The following is a 13,028-nucleotide window of genomic DNA, read 5'->3' as shown; positions in this document are numbered from 1 at the left end:
CATAAAGGTTTGGAACTACATGTGGGTGAGTTAATAATGGCATAATTTTATTATAATTTTGGGTGAACTGCTGCTTTAATCTTTACAGGAAACACAGACATCTGTGGAAGGACTAATCCACACAGTTTTAGCATTAAACATGTGACTAGTGGAAAAGTACCGGATACAGTATCTGACCCCATCTGGGGTTATAATAGACGTACTGTATTTATTCAGTTATCGTGGCTCTGTGATAATGAATGAAGACTAGTCATCCGGAGAGCCTAATGACTGCAGGGCTGAAAGTGAGCAAGAAACCTATTGCAGGTCATTGGCCTGTAGTAAACAAGGCATATAATGCCACCAAAACTGAATGCAAAAGCAGATATAATAAAGGACAGGGATAATATTGGAAACAGTGTAAAGTACAGCTCATCCTCGAACCATTTGGCTGGGATCACCAGAACCTCAAACATCTGAAAAAGCATTTGCCAATGGAGCTCATAGCGGGGTCAAAGCCAAGCAGAAGAAAGACAGGGCTTCTGCATGATTCCCAATTCCTCAGCTCTGGTTCCAGCCTCTTCTGAGTCATGCCGGGAATTATGGGTACCAGCACCAGCGAAACCTCAAACCAAAGCCTACACTTCAGAAGTGAAGCGTCAGAACTAGACTCCTGCCAAGACTTCAGCCTCTCTCTCTCGCGCTGTCAGTCACTCTTCCTCCCCCTCACTCCCTCGCTTCTCACAGACAAAATACTAAAGCCCCTCTTCCCACACGCAGTGCATGAGGCATCTGAGCTCGTTTCCTGCCCCTAACTGCAGAACTGAAGGTACTTTTTAGCCTGTGGCTATGGAAAGCTCCTGTTTCTGTGTGGCAGCTGGTGAGCCGGATCTGGACTACGCCTAGGTTCAAATAGTGGATTCACATTTCTCTGGAGATCCAGAGTGATGTGAATCCACAGTAAACAGGCCCTGCCTGTCCTCTCTACATGCCCCTCGAGACAAACACCGCCTCAGGCTCTTGACCTACACCTCTTCTTCCCTCTCCATATCGCACTTCTACCGCTTCCATCTAAACCCTTCCCTTTTACAGTTGCTCCTTCTGTTTTTCCCACTCTCACACTCCTTATCTCGCAGCTCACAGAATTCCTCTCGCAGCAATGGGAAGCCGAGCGACATGAACGACAGAAAATGGAGTGCACAAATACTTAAAAAAAGCTTGAGAGCAAAAACATGAAGGAGGAGAGGAAGAGCAAGAGGGAGGGGGGTGACTCATGGCCTATCTAAATATTTACATGCCCTAGGTGCATGTACGGCTTCTTCCAAAACCATTTTATTTTTCCAGCAACAACTGCAACTCCAATTACACATGACAACACACAGTTGACCTTAAAGAGTCAACGTACCACTGCTCGTCACTATCTGCATAACTACAGCAGTCAGGCTTTACTGCACAGTCCAAATAGCAGCTTTCTGTAAACCCATTTCTTATTATGAAGAACAAGCTCTTTTTTTAGCATTAACACAGTGCCTTTCGCTCAGAATGTGTTGCTTTTCTTGCACTGTATTCATGTCTGTAGAGGTAGTGTGTGTGTGTGTGTGTGTGTGTGTGAGAGAGAGAGAGAGAGAGAGAGAGAGAGAGAGAGAGAGAATGTGTGGGCACACACGAATGCTCCTGCTTTTCTGTCTGCTTCACTTTAATGCCTCCTGTAGTCATGTGACATTTGTGCTGCTCAGAGGCTATCCACAAAGGAGCGAACAATAAGAAATGAGAAGCCTTGTCAACCAGTTTCCCCCTCTCCTCCCCTTTCTTGTTTTGTGATTTGAGCCCCTCACTTTCTCTTTCATCCTTCTACCTACTTCTCTCCTTTTTACCAGTCTCTGTCGTCTGTCTCTCAAAGATCTCTGCCTTTCACTGCCCCCTTCTCTGTAATTTGTGTCTATGACTGTGACTCAGCCCAGTATAAAAAGCAAGCAGAACGCATGCTGGCATATTGGAGTTTTCATTTGTTTATAAGGCACAAAAGATACACTTGCTATACCCTCATAGATGCACAATCAAAGGGCATTTTTGTGTGTTTGTGTGTATGTGTCAAACACTGCGTTGCTAACTCTTGGAAATCTAAAACTGAGCTCCAATAATTGAAGGAATACGATATTCACTGTTTTGGAAATGGATATAAACACCACTACCATCAAGTTGCACATGTATGTGTGCAAATGGCGTGTATTAACAATCATAAAATAATTGTGGAAGACGAAGCAGCAATTATCTTGCTTCAGTAATCAATAAGGGTGGAAAAATGCATTAAGCTTTCATCATAGATAATGTAGTCATAAAATACACACACAACACACTTTTTCACACGCTGTGAGTGCAGGATATGCCATTGGCAGCTCCTGCTTTCATTTGGTGATAACAGAACCTCTGGAGAGTAGCACTCTGGACAATGACATGATGATCATAGGGGGTACAGAGGAAAGGATTTGTGCCAGCTGGGTGAGTTTCCTATAAAAGATAACACATTAGCATCAGCATATCCCAGTGCTTTTGAAAACAGACCCTAGTGAATTGATTGGGTTGTTTATGTATCTTCTATGCCTCGCTAAATGACCTTGGAGTGACTGTAAAAAGCTGCAACCTTACAATAATTCCAGAAGACAAGAAAAGCAATTACTCCTTTCAAATACAAAGGTGCTCAAACTGATGCACACCAAAGTCTAAAAATAAAAGAAACTGTTATTCGGTAAAAGTCCTGAGGGAAGAATTAAAATTCATAATAGCTCACACTTGTGCCCCCTGTAGGCTTCACACAATGAGGATGTCTTCCTAACGTCCAAGAGGCTGCCTGAATGTGACAGCAGCACAATTAAAGTAATTTGATAAATATTGTACCGTCCTCTACACAGTCCAGGAGAGTGCGAGTGGAGGCATGATTCTTACGTTCAGAGCTTTTCGAGATGGCAGTTTTGAAATTAATTGAATATAAATCCGGGCCTATGAGTAATAGAGCGTGTAATGCTCTAAAAGAAGTAGCTTTGAGTCACAAGGATTTGGACTAAAAGACGACTCGCCAAATAAACGCATGCACTAAAACTACCCCCATTTTTCCTCCGAGATCACAATCTTAATGCCACCACCATGTAATCCCAAATTTATAGGTGAATCATCGACCCCTCACCTGAAGAGCTTGCCTCAAGTACATACTGTAGCACTTACTCCCTATTTGCCACTACAAAGTGTTCCGGTAGCTCATTGCGAATGTTCTCACTTACAGAGCAATAATAAAGGAATTTGATTATGTTCCATTAATACTCCGGGTTTTAAAAGGCTTTGAAGTTTGACTCAAGAAGCTGATTGAATTAATTAAAACTTGGTGTACAGTATGTGAGGGACAGCATGAAGGATGTACAGGCTCACTCCATCCAATGACCCTCTTATTGATTCCTTACTACCAGTAAACGCAAATCCTGGGCCCAGGAGACTCTCGAGCTTCCTGAGCACATGGCTGCAGTACATCAGCTGAGCTGAGTAAATTCTTTAAGTGGGAAGAGCAATTAAAAAAAACAAAAAAAAAACCTTCATTCTCTCCCTTTCAGTTAATGATTAACGCCTTCCCCAACCCCCCAACCACCACCGCCCGCTCGCCCGTTCCCAGCACAGCAGCCTGAATGGAGAGTGACAGTTATTTCCTGCCTCCACTTTCTCCGCTGCCAAGCACAGATGCTTGTTGCTTGTGCACACCAACGCCCCCAATGACTGCCTCCCCCTCTCCTCACTCAGGCATTTAGCACCTGGTTGATTGCTGCATGCAAGGAGGGGGTCAGAGGAGAGGGTAGATGTTGAGGAGTCGGGGGCAATCATAAAATCAGTGGCGACTGTATATGATGCTGTCAGATTGCTGGCTCTTTAATCAGCAGCTGATACCATGTGATAGAGCTTTTATTGTGGAGCTCTGTCCCCTTGGCAGTGCATTACAGCGTCTCATCAGTCCCCGCTCTGACTCACAGAGATATTTAAGAGAGCGTGTAGCACACTCTCTTCCAGCAGCTAGAGTCCTGGTGAAACCTGCAAGGCTCCTGATGTTCCCCCACATGATGGTCCGCCGCTCAGCTTCTTCTTTCAAAACAGGTGAGTGACCAGCTCCCGGAGGGCAGGTAAGTATAGAAGCTGAGAGCCGGCTGTGATCTGTGCCCTGTGTCACAGTCCTGCACAAACACGCAGGCAGGACTGAAAGAGGCAGACTGGCCATGTTGCGCTTCCTGGCGTGAAGTCATCTTGCCGGACACCGTGCTCCAGTCAGATAAGAGAGCTGGGGATTACAGCAGATTATCTGACAGACAGGATCAGAAGCACCCCATCGAAAGTGTCCCGACAGTGAGAGCTCCACCATTACATACAAGCCAGGCATCTGCCCTCAGCAAGAGGCTTTAAAGCCTTGATACCATTGATTCAGCTTTACAGTCATTTCTCTGAGAGCCATTGAGAAGATTGCTATTACTATCTATATTATGGCTGGATGCGTTTCCAAATTCCATATAAGCCTTGGCTTTGCACATAAGAGTGACTCTTCTGTGATGTGCGATGTCGGAGTCCTGTACAGACATGATGGGCTGCCACAAAACTTGTTTTACTACCGTCCTGCTCCCTGTCTGATCACAATATCTCTGAGTAGCACTGCATCAGTCATTTGTGCACTTATTTGTTCTTTTGCTTGATATCTCCATTTTCATTAAAATCCTTGTGGGATACCTTTCAGTTCCTATCAGACAAATGATATTAGCACACTGCTGACTTCAAGAACAGTACACTCTCTTCACAATAAATACACCCCAGAAAATATTGTCAGCATTAACATCAGCATTTATGTCTTTCCAAACCAGTGCGACTTTCTTCATTCCACAGAACACAAAAAGAGAAGACTGAGACTTCCAAGCTTTAAAAGGACACAAAAACAAACTATCATACTATTTGTCCATACATGCTGCACTGAGATGACCAAACACCTGAGGAAAGATAATGCCAACCCCTCAGAGGACATCGGAGGATGCCAATGCTCAGACAACATACAGAATTACCAAATTTTGCCATAAGTTAAACATATTAAGGTTCTGCAATATATAAATATATTGTGGAAACTTAAATTCCTGTAGAGCTGCTTTGCACCGATTTGTATCGCAAAAAGCGCTATACAAATAAACTTGAATTGAATTGAATTGAATTTAACTATAGTCTTTTTAAAGGGACAGTTCACCCAAATATGAAAATTCTGTTATTAATTACTCACCCTCATGTTGGAACCTGTTAGACATTTTTTCATCTTCTGACTACAAATTAAGATATTTTCAATGGATGAAATCAAAGGCCCAGAAAAGTAGTAAAAACTTCATTAAAATAGTCCACGTGACATCTGTGGTTTAACCATAATGTTACAAGAATACTTTAGGTCCCACTTTATATTAAGTGGCCTTAACGACTATGCACTTACATTTAAATTAATTGTTTAGTACAATGCACTTATTGTGTACATACATGTTTTTACATTGTACTTATATTTTAAAAATACCTGCATGTAATTACATCTGTGATTAATTTCTGTAATTACATTTATAATTATCCCTGACACCTTAACACACTCTTAAACCTACCCATACCACCAAACCTGTCCCTAACCTTAAACATATCCCACCTCAGTAGCAGCAAAAGTGTTTTGCAATACAAAATGAACACAATAAGTACATTGTACTTGTTTTTTTGATGTAAGTACATAGTCATTAAGGACACTTAATATAAAGTGGGACCATACGTTTTGTGCGCAAAGAAAACAAAAATAACGACTTTATTCAACCATTTCTTCTCTTCCATGTCAGTCTTTGATGCGTGCTCACGACAGTACCACGACACATACATGTGCATTCCTACTAGGTCAGATTACCAGCTCCTGCGTCACCAGCATCACGCGAATGCGAAATGGTTGAATAAAGTCTTTATTTTATTTTATAATAAAGCCTTTACAGATAATTTGTCATTCATTGTATTTGAATGGAAAAGATCAACCAGTAGCACAATTTAAGTGTGTTTCAGGGAACAAAGAAAGCCATACAGGTTTGGAACGATTATCTTTGAATTATAATTTTTGGGTGAACTATTCCTTAAAATCGTTCAAAATTGATGCCTAAAAACATTATTGTTAGAGACGTCATGACCATTCAAAGTGAGGGGGAATGCAGCATGAATGCAGCTTCCAAAAGACAAAAATAGCCAATTCATATTTTTTATATTTGATACAATCGCACCGGTGTGATTAGATTGTTCAGTGCGGCACAGCATCAGATGCTAAATTCAAATCTGCATTCACTGGCTGGCACTGAGCCAGCGACAGATGCGTTTGTACAGCGCTGCATTATAACCAATCACACATGATTCTGTTGAGCCTATAAATGCAATGGCCAATCAGAGACGTTCAGATGAGTCATCGCTGAAACGCTGTTTTGTTCACTTGCTTACTGACTGAATTATCTTCTGGCGAATTCTCTCATCAAAAACAACAAAGTGCAGATGTGCATACGAATGTAAGTTAGATATTCATTTCACAGTGTAAACAGCTTCAGTGATTTTAATGGGAGTTTTTGAGTGCCTGAAATCTGGAACTTAAATAAAAAGTCGGGTTTTTATGTGTAGTTAATAGATTACACTATTAGTCTACTTTGCCCATCACCATTTATTGGTCAAATAACAATCTATAAAGGTGCAAAACGCCTTTACTTACTTTATTTACTTAAAATAAATAAAACATAAACCTATATCAGTTACACAGTGCTATACTGTGTCACATGTCAAGCATGACCCAACACCCCCCCCCCTTCTTTAGCATTCGTGACTGCAATAAATTATTCTATTCGCTCCCCTACTGCGCTCTCCTCTAAATCCCATCCTGCAGTGTCACCCAGCTGTGACCTCATAACAGCAAACTTCACCCGGTGAACCCCACTGCTGTGCCACAGTAGCCATCACTGAGAAACATTACTCAGTGGTGTTGATGCTGCCCAAGCCAAGCAGCCAACAGCCTGCCAGCTTCCTGCTCATATACTCAAATGTGACTAATTTGCACCCCAAAGGCTCTCTCTCCCACCGCTAAATTTGCTCCTCTCAGTCCCTAGTGTGCACTAACCTTTTATATGGAAATCGTCCCTGTGCATCTAGGGGCCATGAGGAGTAATGGGAAACTATTAAGAATCTGGTTTCCAGCATTCACATCTTTTAACAAGCTTTAATGAACTGAAATGTCAGGGGGAAGCCCCGAACAAGTGTTTGTTTTAATGAGAGTTGCTTGTGATTAGCATCTGTCTGCTTTCAACACTCAGCAGCACTTGAGCACTTCCATCCTCACTGGTTTCAGTATACTGGGATTTATAGCACATCACAGGCTGAATATATAAACGGACTGGGAGGAAGATACACGAAGGAAAATTTACAACTGAAACTGTTTTATTCTCAGACACCATTGCTGATCTGAAAAAAGCAAAGTTTTGAACTTTGTTTACATCTTACGCCAGCGAAAACAGACCCTTAGGCAGGCTGCGGTGCTCCATTTCACTGTATGACGACATATTGATTTGATAATAGCATCAATCGAACATCATTTCCTGGTGTAATGACCAAGACAAAGAAGCTACTGGGGGAAGGAATTCCATAATCAAGAGAGCAGTGGTCAGTTGGCTATCTAACAAAAGCCCTTCAGAGACATCATTAGAGACATTGCAGCTGAACTGGAAATACAATTAACACACTGATCCATGTAATGAGCCAATCAGACATATTGACACCGGCTCGGATCCAGTAAAAACATTTATCCTGTGCTTTTAGACGGCACATAGAGTCTCATGCTGCATACACCAAATCTGTAATGTACAAACCAGCTTCCAGAGCGGCACCATTGCCCTGATCTCCTAGTGCAGCCCACACACAGAGGGGTATTTTTAGTGTATCACCCTGTCTCTGAGATGGAAAGCATAACTCCCCCTCTGCAGGCTGGGGCTGCTGGGGCTCTGTTATTTTAATCCAGACTGGAGAGAGAGAACGAGAGAGATACAGAAAAAGAGGGAGGGAGTGAGTCATCAAGAGCTACCTTTGTGTCACTGTAGATTTGTCTTCTGCACCACCATCATCTCTCCATCGCTCTCTGCACCAATCTCTTATGCACTACAGTCACATAACATTGTTATCTATCTATCTATCTATCTATCTATCTATCTATCTATCTATCTATCTATCTATCTATCTATCTATCTATCTATCTATCTATCTATCTATCTATCTATCTTTTTGTAGAATATTAATATACACTGATCAGCCACAACATTAAAACCACTGACGAGTGATTATATTGATTGGAAACATTGATTATATTATTACACTGGCACCTGTCAAGGGGTGGGATATATTAAACAGCAAGTGGAAGCAGGAAAAATGGGAAGTGAAAAGTTCTGAGTGACTCTGACAAGGGCCAAATAGTGATTGCTAGACAACTGGGTCAGAGCATCTCCACAATTCTTGTGGGGTGTTCCCGCAATGCAGTGGTTAATACCTAACGTTACCTAGTCTCAGCCTCAGACGTCACGCCCACGGACCGTTGGCTAAACGTCTGATGCATATGGCACACTTTTCTGGAAACACTTCAGGAATGTCGAAGTCGTCATCTGACTGGTTGAATTAAACCGGATTTCCGGGAGATGCGAGTGTCACGGTTATTTTCGGTCCGCCGGGAAACAAAGATGCCGTGGCGCCACACCCCCTCACGAAAGACGAAATCCGTCGTGGTTACAAATGTGACGACGAACGCTTCAACTAAACGCTGGATTTTCAAAAGTATGTGAAATATTTAAAGTTCGCAGCATAGAATCTTTAAAATTCACACAGTTATTGTGGCGACATTTCCGCGCCCCGAAACGTGACGTTATGAACAAAACAAACTATGACTGGCTGTTTGACATATCGGTCAAACGGCCTCATGGGCAGGCCTTGGCCAATGAAACCTGCCATAGATTCCAGACCTTCAGGCGTCAGTTTGAAGGTCTGGCTACGCGAGACTAATACCTACCAAAAGTGGTGCAAGGAAGGACAACTGGTGAGCGGGCATCAGGGTCATGGGTGCACAAGGCTCAATGATACATGTGGGGAAGGCTAGCCTGTCTGGTCTAGTCACACAGAAGAGCTACTCTAGTTCAAATAGCTGGACAACGTAATGCTGGCCATGATAGAAAGGTGTCAGAAAACATCACAGTTTGCTGTGTATGGAGCTGCATAACCACAGATTGGTCAGAGTGCCTATATGATGTCCCCTGTCCACTACTAAAAGTGCCAGAACTGTACCATGGAGTAATAGAAGGTTGCCTGGTCTGATGAATCACATTTTCTTTTAGATCAGGTGGATGGCTGTGTGCGTCATTTACCAGGGGAAGAGATGGCAGAAGGATGCAGGCAGATGCAGTCTTATGCTCTGGGAAATTTTCTGCTAGGAAACCTTGGGTCCTGGCATTCAAGTGGATGTTACTTTGATATGTATTACCCACCTAAAGACTGCTGCAGACCACACACACCCCCTCCCTCCCTGATGGCCGTGGATTTTTTCAGCAGGATAATGCACCCTGCCATACCGCAACAATTGTTCAGGAATGGTTTGAGGAACAAATAGCTGAAAGTGCTGCCTTGGCCTCCAGATTCCCCAGATCGCAATTTGAATGAGCATCTATGGGATTTCCTAGACCAAATCCGATCCATGGAGGCCCCACCTTGTAACCTATAAGACTTAAAGAATGTTCTGCTAATTGTTTAGTGTCAGACACCACAGGACACATGCTTACATTTGATTAAGTCCATGCCTTGATGCATCAGAGATATTTTGGAAGCATGAGGGGGTTGATATTAGCCATATTGTGGTTTTAATGTTGTGGTTAATTAGTGTAGATGTATAGATATAGATATAAAACTCTATCAGCGACATTTGGTTAAAGACTGCACATGAAGCTTGGCTCCAACTAAAAAGGCATCAATGATTTATTTATGATTTATAAATATTAATAAATGAATGATTTATAAAACATATATAAATATTATTCATGCTTTTATATATATATATATATATATATATATATATATTATAATATATATATATTATATATATATATATATTACTAAAGTAGTCAAACATGTTCATTAGAAGGGGGTGACCCAATACTTTTGGCAATATAGTGTATATACTGTATATCTGTTGTACTAAATATAATTTAAGTGGATCATGAAGAGTGCAATGTGATATTCTAGGTATTACTTCTATTTTTTTGTAATATTTAGAATATCACATTGCACTCTTCGTGATGTACTCTAATCTAAATGAATCTGTGCACAGGATTCCATGAACAGATGGTGCAGAGAACCCCATTGAAGCCAGGCTTCACTGGGTGTCTATGACAGATACCTGTTACATTGATTTAATGGAGCAAAGGTTGCTGTTCATTGGACAAGAAGCTCTAAACACGTAATTTTGAGTCCTGCCGTGACACTGCGTTTCTATGGGAATTTACGAGAGCATTATGTGCACGGTTTGCATTGGAAAGAAAAAAAATCAGATTTTTCATTGGACACTGGGATTTCAATCACTGTTGTTTGTTTTATTATCATGCCTGGAAGCACTGCTTCTCAATATGATTGTGCAAACTCTCAAAGGATAAGGACCTTGCAACACATGAGCACTAACTGAAATTTAAGTTTAATTAGAGAAGCATCTTTTAAAATCAACATTACAAGTCATCTATCTTTTGATTTCCATTTTCCAGTTGTGTTATTTCCACGGTGTAAATATGAAGTTCCTATCTTCCCTCTTTGTGCTAGGCAGTATATTAATGAGATTTTGTCTAATATGGCAACCTTCACAATTGATTTGTCACACAAAATTTATAAGACACAATGATATGATACCAGAGTATGAAAAACATATCATGAATGCTGACGAGTTTAATTGTAGGAAACAGGATAAGAATGTGAACAATGTTTTCATTTGCTAATTGTATTTTATTATTCACTGTTGAATTTTAAAATCAATCTCCATGTTATGGTGGTTGAACTTGCAGAACGGCACTGACAGACAGATGAGTGGCAGTGAACTGCCAACAGTGCAGAGCAATAAAACATTTAAACAGAAGCCTATGAGGGTACATTCACTTCAACATAGGTATTACACCTATATTTCTTAGGATTAATTCAGTTATCCTGAGAGGATAATAATTATGCTCATTGATAGAAAAGGCAAAAACAGTCATTAGTGGGAGAGGGAAGAAATCTATTCCATGGAGCATTTTGATTCTGCATGAACCAGGATTCAGCCTGAGGCTACATGCTACTCACGTTGTGTTGTTTTTGGAGACTCTGTCAAAGATAAAAAGTTGAAAAAGATTTGAGACAGAAAAATAATATTTTAAGTTAGACTGTCTAGAGGAAGCGCCAGGCTCGTTTCGCAATGCCGAGGCGCCATCTGATGTCTGTCTATCTGTGAATACGCCATGACACTCCAGCTGTGAAGCCCCTCCAAAATCAATTTTCTCTGAATGTTTGCAGCCTTGACCTCTATCAGAAAATGGGCATCAGCCGTGGTTGACACCGACTTGCTTTTACTAGAAAGAACAGCTCAGACTCTGGCTCAGGGATGTTATGCTTTCTTATTGAAACCCACTGGCTTTTATTTATAGTGTTTTCATGCACATTTATAGTGATTTGATTGTGTTTGACGTCGGGGTACTTTGAGGCAATGGCCTGCATCACGTTGAGAACGAGCTTTATGTGAGAGTTTGTCATTTTATCTTCAATTGGAAAAGCAGCTGGATTATTTTAGACACTTGGGTCCAGGGCTGGTAATGCTGAAGGATCCATTTAGGCTGTGCATCTAGAGTTATGCGCTAAAAATAGGCTATTCATAGACAGCATCTTTGTTTCTGCAGCTGCATTTATCTTATCTGGTCCTCTCTCTCCCACTCACTCATGAACAAAATCATTCTTTTTCAGCTCCTTTTAACTTTTCTTATGTGTGTCTATTAGCACTCCATCTTTCACAATCTATTATGTCACTCCTCAGTACACAGACAGTAAATCTCTCTCTCTCTCTCTCTTTCCACATCTGACCACCCTCTGATGAATGGACTTCAATCACTGCTCAGCCAAGCGATACATTAATGCACGTAGACATCATGTTTCAACTGATATTTATGATGGTAATTAGAGGCGAGACATATAGGAAGAACTGTGGTTACTGACTGCACACTGGGAGTAGTTATTGGTGGTGGATTGAGTGGATGCAGCAAGGGCAGAAAACAGTGCTAAGTAGAAAAGCTATACGTACAATGGAAGAAACACTTTTTTTCTATTTACATGTGACAGCAATGAAAAACATGGATTGATGTGGAAAAAAACCCCAGAGCAGAATGTGTCCAAAACAAATCAGAATGAGGAAGGACTTGTTATTAAGGAGTGTTGTCAAACTCCCATTGCATTGTGCATAATTGTTTTCGGTTACTGAGCAACATAACAACTTGACGCATTAATATAAAATTCAGTTGATGTGCAGTAGCTTTGAATGTGGCTCATTGTGCTTTTGTAATATTACTTTACATTTTTTTTAACTCATGTTACATAATGTGAAGCTGTTTGGCCACTGATGCCAGATTTATCATTCATTTGTTATGAATAATCGTCTTTTGGATGGCATCCATCAAGTTCCAAATAAAAAGAGAAAATAATGAAATCAGATGAAGTATATTTCCTTTGCTTAGTAATTAATTTACAGTCCGATTTTTTATTATATATATATACATATATAGATAAAATATATACATATTTGTTGTATATACAATATGTTTCCCTTTGTTTTGAAACAACACCAAGTCTCTCCTGTGCAGAAACAAATATTTTTTTAACTTTGGGTAGTTTTAAGCAAAAAATGATTTTACAGAACAAATAAATATTATAAAATATTATTAAAGCGAGTACATTGCAAGCTT

The 13,028-nt window shown here is 40.8% G+C and overlaps 1 protein-coding gene across 1 annotated transcript in view; it reads right to left on the bottom strand.

The window, feature by feature from the left end:
• Positions 1-13,028, bottom strand: part of LOC306849482 (3',5'-cyclic-AMP phosphodiesterase 4C-like) — a gene marked incomplete at both ends in the record, with an annotated part of 46,747 nt that overhangs the window by 15,125 nt on the left and 18,594 nt on the right. The window lies entirely within an intron of this gene.

Source organism: Barbus barbus (genome assembly GCF_936440315.1).
Source record: "Barbus barbus genome assembly, chromosome: 3".
In the NCBI taxonomy this organism is placed as follows: Eukaryota; Metazoa; Chordata; class Actinopteri; order Cypriniformes; family Cyprinidae; genus Barbus; species Barbus barbus.
The sequence above is the reverse complement of the archived record's forward strand: the minus strand, read 5'-3'. Positions and strand labels throughout refer to the sequence as shown.